The following is a 17,659-nucleotide window of genomic DNA, read 5'->3' on the forward strand; positions in this document are numbered from 1 at the left end:
GTGTCTCTGTGGCTTGTAATGACTGCTTCTTGTGTCACATTCTGTTTGTTGCTCTCATGTCCTAGTTGAGAAATTGTATCATTTGTACGTCCTCTAACTGGCACAAGAGAAGGCAGTTGGGACCACTGTAGACATCCCTGGTAAATACAAAACAAGTGGGATTTCTAAACTGGATTTGTGATTCTTCAATTCTTGCATGCAATGATTTAAAGTAGAGTGAAAACCTATATATTCATTTACATCACCCAGACACCTACCGTTGAAAACATTATTCATCTACATCACCCAGACACCTACTAAAGTCATCTGTGTAGTTGGCTTACCTGTTAGTCTTACTCCCACCTGGCTATCGCCAGATGACTGAGCTGTAGTTTAGAATACCTTTACACTTCCTTGGGATGAGAGATGATCACAAGCCTCTCCGTTCCACCACCCTCTCATTGGTTATATAACCACCAGAATTACTTGTTAGATCCAAGTTCATTACAGTGTGGTTAGTAATAAACCACAACACTTTTTTATTGCTGCTACTCTTTGGAAGAGGTAAAAAGGAATGAGCAGGGTGAAAGAAATAATCCAAAGTGCGAGAAATTAGATTCTGCACAAAAAAATGTCAATTTCATTCGATCCTCAACGAATGGGTTCAGATCCGACTTGCCCATTTTCTTTAGATTCTAGGATCCTACTCTTGAGCTTCCTCCCTTACCCATAATCAGTAAATTACCTCAGATCTCATTTGCTGCTTTTCAAGATCGGACAGAATTGCTACTTCTCAAGCTTGGGGAATTATTGTGTCATGAGTCTAGATTCAAAACTAAAAATTCTTTATTATCCTTGTTCCTTTATACTATGTATTATCTCCCTTACCTTCCTTTTCAATTTACTTTTCTCATAAGTTAAATTTTAAACGTTATAACCCTTCTTTTTCTATTTTGAGGTGTTCTCCAACTACCATAGTTGGTAGATATATGCTTTCTTTTCTACCTCTTTTGAGGTAATCTGTAGTCACCATAGTTATCTATTCCTTTAAAAAAAGAAGGAACTTTGAATTCTATAAATTTGTTTTAGTGTGTGTGTGTGTGTGTGTGTGTGTGTGTGTGTGTGTGTGTGTGTGTGTGATTGGTGATACCTCTAACGTTTTCTGTTTCCAGTATGGCTGATAAGCATACTGGATTTAAAAAGTGCACTTCCTGTGTGTGTAAGATCTCAAAGGGAGTGCGTGTACTGTTTGGGCCCAGTACTCTGAACACCTTTTGCTCTGTTTGTGCCTTTAATGTCAGGGCATTAAGTGACCATAGAAATAAATTAACCTTCAAAGGACTTCTTCCAGCTTCAGCTCCTTCTACTGGTACATCTTCATCAAGGCTCAAGCCCCCTCTCAAAAATCTAAAGAGGCTAAAGAGCATAGGAAATGCTCTTCTTCCAAGTCACCTAGGTCAGTACCTTCCTCACAGCCTCTTGTGAAGGTACTCAAGACCTCAGATCCGAAAGCTTTGGATCTGATACCTATAGATATTAACTCTCCTTGGGTCCATTTTTCCAGATTTTCACCAGAGCAGGTATCTCCTACTTTGAGGTCTCCATTCTTCCAAGAGACCCCAAAAGAGTCTTCAAGGTCATCATCCAGTTCCTCTTTTATTAGGTCCTCGTGAAGTGTTTCTGAGTTGGAGGTGGATAATATGATGAGGAAGCTCATCAGAACACAGATCCAAATAGGGGTTCTGTCAGCTCCATCTCCCACCGGATCTGAAGCCTTAAATCTTCTTTCCAGCCTGTATATGCTCCTTTTCTAATGCAAACCATGGTTTCAGACTGCTTGGATCCAAAGGCCCTGAGAGTTGAACTGTCAGATCTGAAGGTCCTAGCATCCTTGACTCTGACTTCCCTGACCCTTTTTGGGCATAATGGCTGTGAGAGCTGAGGCTTCTGCATCAGACCTGAGGGGATGACCTCGACTCCGAAGGATTCGTAGCTGGATAGATCTGCTCCGACTCCCCCTTCAGATCTGTGGGTTCTGGAGACATGGGGGCTGTCTGATCTGAGTCTCGGCTCCAGTGGGATTGTCCTGAGTATCTCCTGGGCCCTCGACTTTTGAGGTGGTGGAGAGAGTATTGTCTTTACATAGATGGACTTTGACTCTTCCTTCCTCAAATCCTTGCCCCCACCCTCCGTTGGATCCTGTGTCTGAATTCCTCATCCTACTCCTCAGGGACAGCCAGTCCAGATGAGCTTCCAAGTAGTTTCCACTTGGGAACTTCCCATCTCTTCTGACACTTCCCACTGAGGAGGTCCCTCGGAAGAGATTGTGCAAAAGGAGGCACCTGGATTCCTTACAGGAATCCCTCATAGAAGACACTGATTTTGATGAAGGAGAAGGATCCCCTAGATCTCCATCTGAAGATGTCACATTGGGACATCTTAAAGATCCTTCTCCACAAAAGTGGTTGGTCTGCCCAGCCCCCTTCCCAGGAGAAATCAGTGATCTTGAAAGCCTTTGCGTCTTGGGTTACCCCACCTGCAGATAAGCTGATAGATCTGGTCTCCCACAGAGCATGGATGGAACTGGACTCCATAGAACCGATTCTTATGTTCCTGGACAAGATCCTTAGTGCCGTCAGGTTACATTGGACAAAGAGTGTTCTATGGATGCCGTAGTCATTGTGGCAGCTACTAAAAAGGAGTTGGCTGAACAGAGCTCCTCTGTCCACCCCCCAGCAGGGAGTCTAGGGTGTTTGACAGGTTAGGGAAGTGAGTGTATGCATCAGACACCTTAACTTTACAGTCGCTGAATTATTTGGCACATTTCATGAGATTACAGAGGGACTTAATCAAGGAAGTCTCTAACTCTCTCCCATGGTCCATTTCTGCAGAGGAGCAGAGATCCTTTTTTCATTACTGGCCACCCTGTAATCCATTACAAACATGTCCATGAGGTTACTGTCACACGCAGCTGAAGGTTCCTCACAGGCTGCCAGTTCAGGGATACGCATTAGGAGACATGCATGGATGTAATTGTGTGATTTTAGAGCCCTTTAAGGCATTATTCATCATTTCTCCCTTTGATGGATCTTCCCTCTTTGAACCAAAAGTTAAGGAAATCCTCTCCCATAGTGAAAAGGATGGAAAGACCCTTTCTGCTGTGGGAATCTGTTTTTCTACTCCGCAAAGGAACCTTTTCCATGAATCCATGTGGTGGTAAGAAAGAGTGGTTCAAAAAATCCAAGCTGCCTTTTCAGGAGTCATAAGGAGATTTTTTTCCCCCAGAGGCAGAGGGGGAAATAACTATAATGGGAGACGCAGCCTTAGTGGCATAGTGGATCCACAGAATCAAGTTTCTCTGGATTCTTTCTCTGACAGGCCTTTTCAGTGCTCCTGAAAGGTTACCTGACTGTTTCTCCCTGGAGACAGTCAGGGGGTCACTTACCCTTGCACCCAAAAGCCTGGGCAGCCATTACACAAGATTCTTGGGTGCAAAGGATCACATCCGGAGGACACTTTATTCCCTTTTTCCAAGCTCCTCCACAGAAGAGAAAATTTCTTCCCAGTGTTCCCCCCAATCAGCAGGAACAAGCAGCCATAGAAATTCAAAAGCTGCTGGGCAAGAGAGTCATCCAAGAGGTCCCCCAGACAAAAGAGGATCCAGAATTTACTCAAGATTTTTTTTAGTGACAAAGAAAACAGGAGACCTGAGACCCATTTCATATCTTGGTTATTTGAACCAATTTGTGAAGAATTCCAAGTTCTTGATGGTCACAGTTCAGTTCATTCTGCCCTCTCCTTCAGTAGGACGACTGGATGTGCTCTCTAGATCTTCAGGGCGCATACCATCATATAAAAATGAACAGATGCTCCTGAAGAATATCTATGCTTCTGGCTGGGAGACGGTAATTATCAGTTTAGAGTCCTGCCCTTTGGTCTCATGATGTGTTTTTCAGTGCTTCCTCTATTTAAATGCAACTTATGTAAGGTGATTTTATGTGCTGATGAAGGGTGTAGACCCAAAAGCTTCATTAAAATTGTTTGTTTGTGACTACCGTGTTTTTGGCTACTTTTGGATGAACAGTGACTTAGTGTATCTTCGTGGTGTCATGATAGTACCCAGGGTGATCATCAAATGCATGGCAGTGGCAGCAGCTCACCTAGGACTGCGTGGATTCAGAGTGTTTCCATATTTAGATGACTGGCTTCTAACAGCACAAACCAGGCATCTTCTGGAACAGGCCAAAGATTACCTTCAACATCTATCTCAATCCCTGGGGTGTATGATAAATCTGGTAAAGTCCCAACCTCAACCAGTTCAAGCCTTGGATTTTATAGGGGCTGATCTAAATGCAATCAGTTGCTTAGCTCTTCTGCCTCAAAACAGAATTCTTAGTCTGAAATTGCATGTCAGTCAAGTTCTGTCTCATCCTCATCCACAGCAAGATTAATACTCAAAGCCGTAGGGTCAATGACTGCTGTAATAATTTTACTACCCACTGCTCATCTCCATATGAGAATTCTTGAATGGACTCTAGGAGTGCAGTGGTCTTTTCATCAACTGCCTCTGTGACATCCAATAAAATTATCTTGGGTTTGCAGAAAATCTCTACTGCAGTGGATACATTCTAAAGATATTTATCCAAGCTGTCCATTTGTCCTTCTTCCCCTGAAAGCCATGTTGACCATGGATGCCTCACAGGGTGAGAAGGCATTACTTGAGATGGACAGTTCAAGGCACGTGGTCCCAAGAAGAGACCAATTTGCATATAAATATTCTAGAGATGACAGCGATGCTTTTAGCGTTGCAGGCCCTTCAGAGCTCTCTTCTACTAGGAACTATTGTTCAGATAGACAACATGTCAGTAGTCTGGTACATCAACAAACAGGGGGGATCCAGATCTTACTCTTTAGCCCTGAGAAGCAGTGAGAGTTTGGCAATGGGCGATCTCTTCCAACTGCTTTCTAGTAGCGATGCACATACCGGGGAAATCCAACATATTAGCAGACAAGCTCAGCAGGATCATTCTGACTCACCATGCTGCAATCTTTTCACCTCTTCCCTCAACAACAAATGCAGCAAGTTTTTTGCTGTGATTCTCCCTCTGGAACAGTACCAAGAGATGCTCTAATCCATGTTTGGCCCTCTGGTCTCCTTTATGTTTACCTTCCTCTACCTAATACCCAAGTTTCTTCAAAAAGCTAGTTGGTTGAAGAGCAAACTAATTTTCATTGCCCCCTTCTGGCTTCAGCAAGTGTGGTTTTCCTTCCTATGGTCTCACCTAGTGTGTCTTCCATGGACATTGACCCCAGTCCAGATCTTCTGACACCCATCAAGGTTGATTCATTGAGACATTGCTGGCCTCAAGTTGACCACATGGTTTCTCCAATTTCAGTGATGACTAGACATTCCAGGTTTTCTTCCCCAGATTGCCAAATTCTTTTTTTCTCCCATAAACCTTCTACCAAAAAACATTTTATAAAAGTAAATAGAAAAGATAGTCATTGTGAGCGCATCAAAGAGACTTAGATTCCTTTACTGCTCCAATCCCAACTCTTTTAGATTTCCTTGCCTCTAGTTTTCAAACCAGGGCAAGATTCTCTACCATTAAAGTACAATTAGCAGCCATCTCCAACTACCACATTGGCGATAACGCTTCTCCTTTAGCTTCAGCTAAGCTGTGCAAGGCCTTCCTAAAAGGTATAGTTTTGCTAAGACCTCCAGTTAGAGAGCCCACTCCACTTTGGGATCTGATTTTGGTATTAGAATCTTTAGTACATTCTCCATTTGAACCCTCAGCCAAAGTAGACCTTAAGATTTTATCTTGGAAAACTGTCTTTTTGGTGGTGATTACTACAACTAGGTGAGTTTCAGAACTCCAAGCACTTTCTTCTGAACCACTGTATCTGACTTTTCTCAAGGGTAAGGTTACCCTGCACACTATGATCCTTCCTTTCTACCTAAAGTGACCTCTGAATCAAACGTCAACCAAGTCATTAACCTTCCAGTTTTCTTTCCAAAATTTGAGAATATACCCTTCATCTCCTAGATGTACATAGACATTTTTACATGCATAGAAGTAAGGAGTTTAGATAACAGATCATTTGCTTGTTTCTTTTTCTAAGGCCAAGATGGGAAAAACAGTTTCGAAGACTACTTTAGCAAAATGGATAATAGATTGTATTTCTTATGTTTATTCCTTGAAAGGCCTAACCTTACCAAAAAAGCCCAAGGCATATTCAACCAGGTCAATGGCTACGTCAGCTGCTTTTTGGGCTAGAGCTTCCATTGATGACATTTGTGCTGCAGCCACTTGGTCTAATGCTCACATCTTTGTTTCTCATTATAATTTGACATAATTTCTAGAAACAGAGCATATTTCAGTTCAGCGGTACTCTGGAAAATCTTTCCATGAGGACCACCCAAGGTAGTTGTAGCTAGGAACTCTGTCCCATTCACTGAGGAATGAATGAAAATATCAGATATAAAAGTTATGTACTCATCATAACACTCCATTTGTGTTGTCCATTTTCATTCTTCCTCAACTCCCCTCCTGCCTTCCCCCATCCATGTCTTTCAGAGTGACATTGTAGAATTTTATTAGGAACAATTGTTCCTGTTTGAGCTCCTGATCTTTCAACTATCAGTGTTCTGTCATAGCTTTTTTTATTAAAGACCTTCTTTTCAAAAGGAAGACTCAAGCAAGGACAGTTCTAAAAGTACTAGGCACCTTGGCAGCAGCTATAAAACCTTAGCAATGCTGCACATGAGAATTCTGCAATGGCTGCTTTTTACTCTGGTCCATGCAGGAACTTCCAATGTCGCATCAGATTATGTTAACAGAATCTTGCAGGAGATACCTTTGTTTGGTGGCTTTACTCCGATCAAGTCACATTAGGTCGACCTTTTGTTCTTCCGCAACCACTTGCTACAGTGACCGCGGATGCTTCCCAGATAGGGTAGGTGGGGCATTATCAGGGAAGAACTGTGCAAGGCACTTGGCAGGATCACGAAGCCCACATGCACATCAATGTCCTAGAGATGAGAGAGGTGTTCTTCCACTAGGAACGATTGACTCCAAATGGACAATATGTCAGTGGTATGGTATATAAACAAACAAGGAGCAACCAGATCTTACCCCCTTTGTTGAGAGGCCCTTAGAGTATGGCAGTGGGCAACCTCCTCCCAATGCTTTCTGGTAGCAACACATATCCTGGGGAAATCCGACATGATAACAGACAAACTCAGCAGAACAATACTGATGCCTCACAAGTAGTCCCTGAAACAAGACATAGCAGAAATGATTTTACGAAAATAAGGCCAGCCTTGCTGCAATCTTTTTGCCACATCTATGAATGCCAAATGCAGCTGCTACCTTGCCCTAATCCCCCTCCGGGGGAATCCCCAAGGAATGCACTTGTACACGATTGGCCCTCAGGTCTCCTGTATGCCTTCCCTCCTTTTCCATTGATACCCAAATTTGTTCAGAAAGCCAGCACATTGGGAAGGACCTTAATGCTTTTTGCCCCTTACTGGCCTTGTCAAATTTTGTTCCCTTTCTTGTGGCCCCATCTTCAGGAGGAGCCTTGGATTCTGGACCCAGTGCCGGATCTTCTGACACATTCATTGGGAATGCTCCATCCATCTTTTTAAAATCTCTAGTTGACAGCTTGGCTGCTCAGATTCCAAACATAGCCAGGCTACTTAACCTTTCACCCTCAGTGCAACATATCCTGATTTCTTCTCACAAAGCTTCTATGAGAAGATTATATCTCAGCAAATAGAAAATAATTTTCAACTGGGCCTTAAAAAATCATATTGACCCTTTTGCTGCATCTGTATCTTCTATACTGGAATTTTTAGCAAAACCTTTTAATGACGGAGCAGGTGCAGCTACTATTTGAATACAATTAGCTGCAATCTCTAATTTTCATTTTGGAGGGGGACTGAACGTTATGTTCCACAGACTTTGTAAAGCTTTCTTGAGAGGTACTAACCTGTTAAGACCACCCACTAAACCACCTCTACCTCCATGGAACCTAAATTTTGTATTATCCCGTATAATTCCACCCTCCCCTCCCTTTGAACCTGCATCATCCTATGACTTGAAGTTCTTAACCTGGAAGACAGTTTTCTTAGTAGCTCTCACTTTAGCTAGGAGGGTTTCGGAATTACAAGCATTATCTATCAAACATCCGGATATGCTGTTTCACAATGACTGTCTCTCACTTTGCACAAACCCATCTTTTCTACCAAAGTATGCTTAGAATCCAACTTAAGTCAGTCCATAGACTTACCAGTTTTTTCCCCAAGTACGTCAATAAGGCAGAATACATGTTGCACCAATTTGATGTACATAGACAATTACGTTTCTATTTACACAGAACAAAGGACTTTAGGAAGACTGATCAATTGCCTCTGTCCTTTTCAGACTGCAAAAAAGGGGCTTCAGTAGCAAAAACCACTCTCTCCAGATGGTTGTCACATTGCATCTCATTCACCTATCAGTCAGTGAATAAACAACTTCCAGACAAAATAAGAGCTCATTCTACCAGCACTATTTTGACCTCTTCTTCCTTTCGTGCAAAATTGCCAGTTGATACCATTTGCGCAGCAGCAGTGTGGGCAAGGCTTCATACCTTAATCACTCATTACAAAGTGAATTTGGCCTCCAGGGACAGGGCCGTTTTTGGGTCCACTGTTCCGAAGAATGTTCTCCCATAAGCCACCCAAGAAAGATGGTGCCAGGGATGCCGTCCCACAAGTACAGAATGAAGGTGAGATAGGACAACTTCACATAAAGAAGTTATGTACTCACCATAACATTCCATGTGAGTTGTCCATCTCGCCTTCATTCTTACATCCCACCCTCCTACCCCCAGCCTTTTTTTAGCTCCTGGAGGATCGAGATGTTACTATTTGGCATCTGATATTCACTGACCTTTTTCTTGTCTTATAAAGCAATGAAGAATTTTTACATACGCATATTAGTATACCAGCAAACAAGATCTGGGGAATGCCCTAGGGAATTTTGGAATAGGGAGTAAGCCATGAGCTAGTTGGAGACCTCGAGCTTTTGTAAACGGCCGAGTCGGAACCAAAGATTGGTTCCGAACCCACAAGTACAAAGTGAAGGCAAGATGGACAACTCACATGGAATGCTATGGTGAGTACATGACTTCTTTTTATATGAGGAAGCAAAATGTGCTTAAAAGTGTGTCTGTGGAGTGACAGTTTTTGACTAGTGTAAAATACAAATTATACTATATGACATGGAGAGGTCCTGCATGAAGACTGCAATTAGTGGCAAAGTGTCAGTAGCTAGGGATGAAAGGGAAACAACATATACAATATATAGAATTAAGTTTTGTAACAAAACACAGGTGAAAGGTATAGGTTGACAAATGTTAAAAAGTGCATGTGCAGGATCAGCTTATAAAGTTAAGGAGTATGAATAGTATAGTGATTTGACTGGTTAGTAAATAGTTGAGTGTGAAATTCAAAGTGTCAGTTACATAAGATCTGATGTTGTCCTTTTCATTCTTCCTCACTGATGGGTTACGGATCCGATCCTGGGATCTGACTCTGTTGCATTTTCCAGACATTAAATCCTAGTCTTCAGCTCCTCCCTCTTCCCATAATGCACCGCCCCCTGGAACTCCCGAGATCTCGTTTGCAGCCATTGTGGGAAGACTGAAGATTCTTGTATCTCAAGCTGTAAGGAAGTTTCCTTTTTCTTTTTCTTAATATCTCTATTTATTTAAATTTATGGAATGTTTCCTTTCTTAATTCCTTCCTCCCTTGATAATCTTTGAAACTATATATCTATATTTAGATAGGTTTTGCTGCCTAATTTTTAATTTACCATTGGAGTTACTGGTTTCTGTCAACAAGTAAGTTTTTGCAGTTGTTAGGATAAGTGTTAGCTCACTTACTCTGCTTTTAGATGATGATTCTCCTTCCAAACATGACGAGAACCTTGGATGACTCTTGTCAGGTTTATTCAGTCTTCTGCTTCTTCACTTCTGCCTGAGCCAGTTTACCATAACTTTTTGTTTTTCAGATGGCTGTCTTTTAGCACAGTATTGCTGTTTCTGCCTAACATTTCCTTTCAGACTATCAGCAGACTGTTTTTTATCCACAATGTTTTTTCTGATCTAGATTCTACAGTCTGTTTCACCTTTGTAAATCTCTCTCTCATATGTCCATATTTTCGCAGAAGGTCCATGTTGTTTTCCCTTTTTGGTCTTTTCCGGCTAAAATTTCTGATTTTTACAACACTTAACATTGAATTCAGTAAAGATGGCCATTTCTATTTTTAGACTTCATATCCTTCAGTAAGATATTCTAACACAACACCTCTTATTCTGGTGAAATTATAAAAGTGGTAATAGGTATTTGTCTCCCTTAATTTTGCTTCTCCAGTTCTTTATCATAGAGTATGTAAGCCGTGGTTCGACATCCCTGTGGTTTCTTATACTTTTTTTTTGGTGAGCATTTGTTTCTCTGGGTAGGAACAGGCAGCGCGACAAGCTTAATGCAAATCTCTTGTCCTTAGAAAGTTGTAGCCTTTCTTTCAAGTCTTCACTTCCCCACTGTCTCTTGTGTGATCCTTTTTTTTAGTGGCAAATCACACAGATCTGATTAACTGAATGAATGGTTAATAGTATTCTTTTTTTACAGACATAAAGGCGCGGTGGTACAGAGGTAGCGTTGTTGCCTCACACCAAGAGGTTCTCCTGTTAGATTCTCAGCTGGACTGCCTTCTGTGTGGAGTCTGCATGTCCTCCCTGCGGTCGAGTGGCCTCAGAAAGACATGCATGAATGGGCTTGCCTTTGCTGAAGGTTGGGCGTCGGGCTGGCAACTCTGCACCCTAAAAATTGACTGCCAATCATTAGCAGACTGGAGTTCCGCTGTGGCTACCCCTAACTGGGAAAAGCCGAAAAGACAAGCAAGCATGCTCTGCCTTTCCTCCTTGTCAAACTGTGAAAACAGTTGACCAGTTTATGCTGCTCTTCCAGGCCTTACTATGGTTCATTTTGGGAGTTTAAACCCCCTTTAAAAAAAAAAAAACGGAAGAGATTGATGAATAAAGTAATAAGAAGAAACAGAAACACTAAACAGGATTTGGGATCCTAGCCCTCAGACCCAAAGATCCTAGGACTTCCTTAAGAACCAAAGTCCTCCTCACATTCAACAGGTTTGGTCTGATCAAGCAGCCAGCATATTTAAATCTTAATTTGATCCAAATAATTTGCATCCTATATACTGCATTTTTCTCCTGAAGCAAATTTTAGAAAGGATCCTTGAATTTTCATCGGATTCAAGGTGTTCGGATCTGATCTACTGCAGTTTACTCTCAAAGCAAAATTCTTGAACTGAGGCTGAAATTTCATCGGATCAAGGGTATTCAGATCCAATCTACTGCAGCTTAATTGTAGGATTTTCTCTTTGAGGCTGAATATTTAACCAGATTCTTTAAAAAAAAAAAAAAAAGAACTGAAGAGAAAGCCTTTATGGATCTGACCTCTTCAAATTCTTTCACAGCGGTTCCTAGACTTGGGATCCAGTGGCTGGCTGATCACCCCAGGAACGCTGAATTATTCCAGATCCAGTATCTTTGGATCCAAAGTTGTTACATTATTGGATGTTTCTTCAGATCTGAGGCACCCCTAGGATCCGACCATAGCAGTGTTTTGTTAGCTTTCAGTTGTACATTTGAAAGATGAATATTGCTAAGGATTCTGTTAGTTTATATACTTTCTAAACTTGTGAAGACAAAGCTTGAGGCCTGTCCACAGTTTCCCACTTGTCTCCCTGGTGTCAGACTTTATACAGTATTCTTGAGTGCAAAAGTTAACTTGTTTTTCCTTTTGGGAAACAATGAAAAAATTGGGGGGGCTGTGCACTGGTGATAAGCAGACAACTACCTTGAGGATGACTTCCAGATGTTTCCAAAATGCACTTTGTATTTTTCCCTCATGAATGTATAGTGTATAGCTTTGAAATTTCAAGAAGTCTGGAATGTCTCACTTTTTCTTGACTCCGCGGAGTTGCTGTCTGACACTGATTTTCTTTCCTGCTGGGAGAACGGATTTGCCTTTGAGACTTGCACCTGATCCTGAGTTGCAGTCCCCTACATGAGTTCATTGTGGTTTCCTGCCATCGAAGTAAACCTGGGTCTTAAGAGCATTCTGGTAGTCATTTCCCAATCTTCCTGGAGGAGGTTACTTGGCATAATAGTTAAGGTGTTTACTTTATAGACATAAGGTACAGGGTTTGATTGTCTCCTTTGAGAGAAATTTGCTAGGTTTAAAATAGCCAACAAGGGCAACTAGCCTAGTGTTGACCTATTCATTATACTGCAATTTACATATTTGTGCTTCTCTCATTGTTGTAAATCCATCCCGTCCACACATGTCCCTCCGCTGTGGAGTCTGATGTTCTTCATCTCACATTGCTGCAGTCATAACCTGTGGGTAGTCCGCTGTCCTCGGTCGGCCCGAATACCAAAGTGTTAGGCTGGCGTCGGTCATGGTCGCTCAGATCTGACGTCAGTACGCCATGGTATTAAAGCGCATGACCGACGCCATATCCTCAGTCTTTCTTGCCGCATGGTCCGTAGCAGAAGCAGCGTTTTGCAAGTGTCGTTTGGCGTCCTGAAATTTTCGTATTCTGAGTTTCAGACCGAAGGCCAAGTTGGGCTAAGTACCCCGTTGGGGAATATTTTTGTCTTTTCTTGCCTCAGTTAAATCCGGATGTCAGAAAAAGTGAATAATTGTATTTCTTGTGGGAAACAGATACGACGTAGTCGGGTGTCGCTTTTGTGCTAGATTTAATAAGCGCACCATTAAACGCAGGTTAGATTGTGCTAGGCTTGTCTTGATGGCGGTGTAATTACAATATGCCGTCGGATCCTCCGACGCCCGCTACCGCTAAGAAGCGTAAGGACAAATCGTTAAAATGCAAGCAGGATGAGTCGTCTGTTACGGACGCCGGTTCTTTAGAAACTACGGTGGAATCTGTGGATCCAGCCGAGGTTTCAGCTGAGTCTCAGGGGGAGCCTTTAGTTTTGCAGGCTGTGGTCTCTCAGGAGTCGGGTCAGGCTGAGGGGTCCTCTCAGGTTTCTGTAGTCCCTCCTTTGCATAAGGTGGTTAGGCCTTCTTCTGTCTCTAAGTTACCTTCCAAGGTCAGGCCTGGTTTGTCTTCCTCTGGTGTCAGCCCTAGTTCTGCAGGTTCTGTGCCTAAAAAGCATATGCTGAAAATGGCAGAAGATTTAATTACTTTAATCAGGGGTTCCTTGCCCCCGCCAGATAAGAGGCCTAGGGTAGAGCCAGAGGTGGAAGGATTGGAACATTCTTCAGATTACTCGGAGTCTTCGGCTGAAGACATTCAGGATTTTCCTCCTTATTCTGATTCAGATGCAGAGGATTCTACTCCTTCTGCTTCCCCCCCAGAGGATTTTTCCTTTTCTGAAACCCTGCATTCCATGAGAGAGCATTTTAAGTGGGAAGGTCAGGATTTCTCAGACTCTAGAAAGAGACTTAGGGAATTTTTGTTTTTACCACAGCATAGGCCCTTGGCTATACCCCCTGTTTTGGATGTTGTTCAAGATGTTTTCTCTGAAGCTTCCCTAAATCCTGATTCTTTGCCTCCTGCCCCGGTCAAGCCTGACAGGTATTACAGAGTGCCTGAGGCTCATAAATACTTGTATAAAAGCCCGAGAGCTGACCCAGAAACTATTAGCCAGGGTCCTAAGGGAGTCAGAGCTTCTGTTGTAAAGAATCCAGTTCCTATGGATAAAGATTCTAGAGCTTTGGATAGGTGGGGTAAAAAAGTGTATACCTCTTCCACTCTAGCAATGAGGGCTTTGAATTGCCAGTTTCATATGCTGAAGTACCAGAACTTTCTCCTGAGTCAGTTGAAATCTAAGGTTGATGCTTTGGCAGAGGGCATTGAGTGTAAGGAATTGCAGGATTTAGTTCATGCCTCTGATCAGGTGGGTAAGCATTCTTTGCAGTGTGGTTTTGATGCTCTTCAGGCCTCTTCCAGGGTGGCTGCCACTGGATCAGTTATTCGTAGGCACGCCTGGCTTAAGGATCAGAATTTGTCAGAGCATGTTAAAGCTCGAATTTTGGATGCTCCCCTTCAGTCTGAAGTTTTGTTTGGTTCTCCTGTGGAGTCAGTCTTGAAGAAAATGGAAGACAAAGCTAAGTCTATGCAAACAGTTAAGGATTTTTTACAGGTGCAGCCCCCTAAGTTTAGCAGAAATTGGCCTACTAAGGGATGGGCTTATCCTTCTTCTGATTTACAGTCTAGGGGCAGATCAAGACGTGGTAGGGGCAGAGCTCATGCTCAAGGTTCTTTAGGACGTGGAGTTCCCCTGCACAATCTTCAGGTGAAGGCAGGGGTCAGCCTTTTCATAAACAGACCCAATGACCTGTATCTCCAGCTGCCAGATCCCTCCTGTCTGGCAGCTCCTCTGGGAGGAAAGTTGGCACGTTTCAGGAAAAATTGGATTTTAGTCACTCAGGACAAGTGGGTGTTGGACATTATAGCTCGAGGCTACAAGTTTTATTTTCACACCTTGCTTTCTTTCAAAGGCATGCCAGACGTTCCTTCTCAGCAAAAGGTGGAGGCCTACAAACAGATTTCTTTACTTCTCAACATGGGGGCTATCCAGGGGGTACCTCCTTCAGAAGTAGGCCTAGGATTTTATTCTCGCCTGTTTCTTGTACCAAAGAAAGGAAACACTTGGAGGCCAATTCTGGATTTGTCTATTCTCAACACATACCTGGACATTCCAAAATTCAAGATGTTAACTTTACAACAACTTCTGCCTCTTTTAGGCAAGGATCACTGGATGGTAACTCTGGATCTCAAAGAGGCTTATCTTCACATTCCTATCAGGGCCAGCTGCAGGAAGTTCCTGCGTTTTCGGGCAGGGACTTCACATGATCAGTTTTCTGCATTGCCCTTTGGCTTATCTACTGCGCCCAGGGTGTTCACGAAGGTCCTTGCACCAGTAATAGCCTTCTTAAGGTTAAGGGGAATACAAATCTATCCTTATTTGGACGATTGCCTGATTCTGGCTCAAGACAAAGTCGAGTTACTTCACCATCTGCAGTATGTTATGGCAGTATTAAGGTGCCTAGGGTATTCTGTGAACGAAACAAAGTCCAGTCTAGTACCCTCTCAGGACATGTGCTTTCTGGGTGTGAGACTGAATACAGCTTCTCAGATGGCATTTCTGACCCCGGGCAAACAAAGAAATCTTACCCTTTACTTCCAGCAATTGTCTCTACGGTCCAGGCTGACTGCAAGGACAGTCCTTCAAGCCTTGGGGTTCATGGCACCTTGTATTCTGGTGCTTCCCAATGCCAAACTGCATATGAGGAAGCTACAATGGTATCTCAAAAGCGTATGGACTCAACACTGCCACAATTTGGACACTGTCATTCCGATGATACCTTGCATTCAAAGGGAATTTTTGTGGTGGGCTCAGGAATGTCACCTAAACAAGGGACTCTCTGTGACCCGACCAGAGGCGAGTCAGATCTTAACGACAGATGCCTCAGACATGGCCTGGGGAGCACACCTCAATGGAAAATGGGTTCAAGACACGTGGCCTGCCAGACTACAACATTTGCATATCAACATGAAGGAGATGTTAGCAGTCCAATTTGCATTGATGGCTTTCAAGGATTTACTTCACCCAGGACAAGTGTTGATTCAGACAGACAACACAACAGTTATGTGGTACATCAACAAGCAGGGGGGTACCCATTCGTACCCACTTTGCAGACAGGCTATGATTTTGTGGGAGATTGCTCTCAATATGCACCTCACCCTTCAGGCAAGGTTTCTGCCAGGAGCACAGAACTCCTTAGCAGATGTTTTGAGCAGACAGATGGTGGATCCCCACGAGTGGAAATTGGATCCTCATGTCTTTCAACAGTTGACGGTGGCATGGGGGACTCCAGACATAGATCTGTTCGCTTCTCCACTGAATTACCAACTGCCAAAGTTTTGCACAAAGCTATTTCACCCAAAAGCTTGGAAAGTGGATGCTCTATCATTCAGTTGGAACAATCTTCACGTTTATGCATTTCCCCCTCTGCCTCTCCTTCCCAAGGTGCTCCTAAAGGTCAGGCAGGACAAGCCTTGCATGATTCTGATAGCTCCAGATTGGCCACGGCAGCACTGGTACCCTCTGCTGAGGACTTTGGTACAGGAGCCTCCTTGGCCTTTGCCATTAATTCCACACCTTTTGTCCCAGGCAAGCAATCATTTCCGCAATGTCAGGATTCAGTCCCTGCATCTGACAGCCTGGCGTATTCTGTTTTAGGCCCTGGGGGGTCTCAGCTTCCTCAACAAGTTCTGAATGTCATTTTGGAGGCCAGACGGCCTAGTACAAGGAAAGTTTATGCAGATAAATGGAGGAGATTTTTTCTTTGGAGCAAAACAAAGAGTTTTGATGTTTCAGTGCCTAATTTGAGTGTTTCACTTCAGTATCTTACAGAATTATTAGACAAGGGTTTGTCTTTCTCCTCTGTAAAAGTTCATGCTGCAGCCATTTCTGCTCACTATGATTGTGACCCACCATTATTCTCTCACCCTTTGTTCAAGCAATTTCTTAGAGGGGCAAAGAACATAAGACCCCCACGTAGAGCTCCTACTCCTTCCTGGGATCTCAATTTTGTGTTGGAAAAGCTCACTTTACCTCCTTTTGAACCTGCAGCTACTTCGGAGTTGAAGTTTTTGTCTTGGAAGACTGCTTTTTTGTTGGCCATTACGTCTGCTAGAAGGGCATCTGAATTACAGGCTCGAATGGCAGTTGAACCCTTCCTGATATTTCATAAGGATAGGGTCTCACTACGTACTAATCCTACTTTTATGCCTAAAGTTGTTTCTAATGTGGCCTTAAACCAATCTATTCATCTGCCTACATTTTATGCTGATCCCCAAAATAAGGGGGAGAAAATTTTGCATTCTTTGGACATTCACAGGCAGTTACGTTATTATTTGAGCAGAACTAAGGGGTTCAGGCAGTCCCAACAGTTATTCATTTCTTTTGCCTTGGGATCTCAAGGAAAACCTGTTTCAAAACAAACTATTTCTAAGTGGATTGGGCATTGCATTGCCTTCTGTTATTCTCATCATGGCAAGGAGGTTCCGGCTGGAATCAGACCTCATTCCACTAGGGCTACGGCCACTTCTACTGCTTTTTTAAGGGGAGTAGCTACTAAGGATATTTTGGAGGCAGCTACCTGGAGTTCAGTGCACACTTTCTCTAAACATTACCATCTTCCTCTTTATTCCAAATCTAGGGCTGGGTTTGCCACTGCAGTTTTACAGGGCATGTTAGCAGCTCCTAATGCTATCTGATTTTACCAACCTCCCTTTACCTTTGCTTTGGGATTCTACCCACAGGTTATGACTGCAGCAATGTGAGATGAAGAACATAGTACAGTTTTGTACCTACCATAAATGTAGATGTTCGAAGATCCACATTGCTGCAGTCTAATTTACCCTCCCTCCTTCCCCTCTGTAGTTTGGGGTGGCTTTGTGGTTTGTGGTGTATCTATTGTTGTTATATTGGTGATTGGGTATTTTTCTATTTTTGGCTATGATCTTTCTTTTTAAGGCCTTCTGACATCTGGGGCAAGAAAGACTGA

The 17,659-nt window shown here is 43.0% G+C and overlaps 1 protein-coding gene across 1 annotated transcript in view; it reads left to right on the plus strand.

Moving 5' to 3' along the window:
- Positions 1-17,659, plus strand: part of LOC122814217 (bromodomain testis-specific protein-like) — a 968,108-nt gene that overhangs the window by 402,258 nt on the left and 548,191 nt on the right. The window lies entirely within an intron of this gene.

The sequence above is a fragment of the Protopterus annectens genome, chromosome 10.part0 (assembly GCF_019279795.1).
Source record: "Protopterus annectens isolate FY-2018-M chromosome 10.part0, PAN1.0, whole genome shotgun sequence".
Lineage (NCBI taxonomy): Eukaryota > Metazoa > Chordata > Ceratodontiformes > Protopteridae > Protopterus > Protopterus annectens.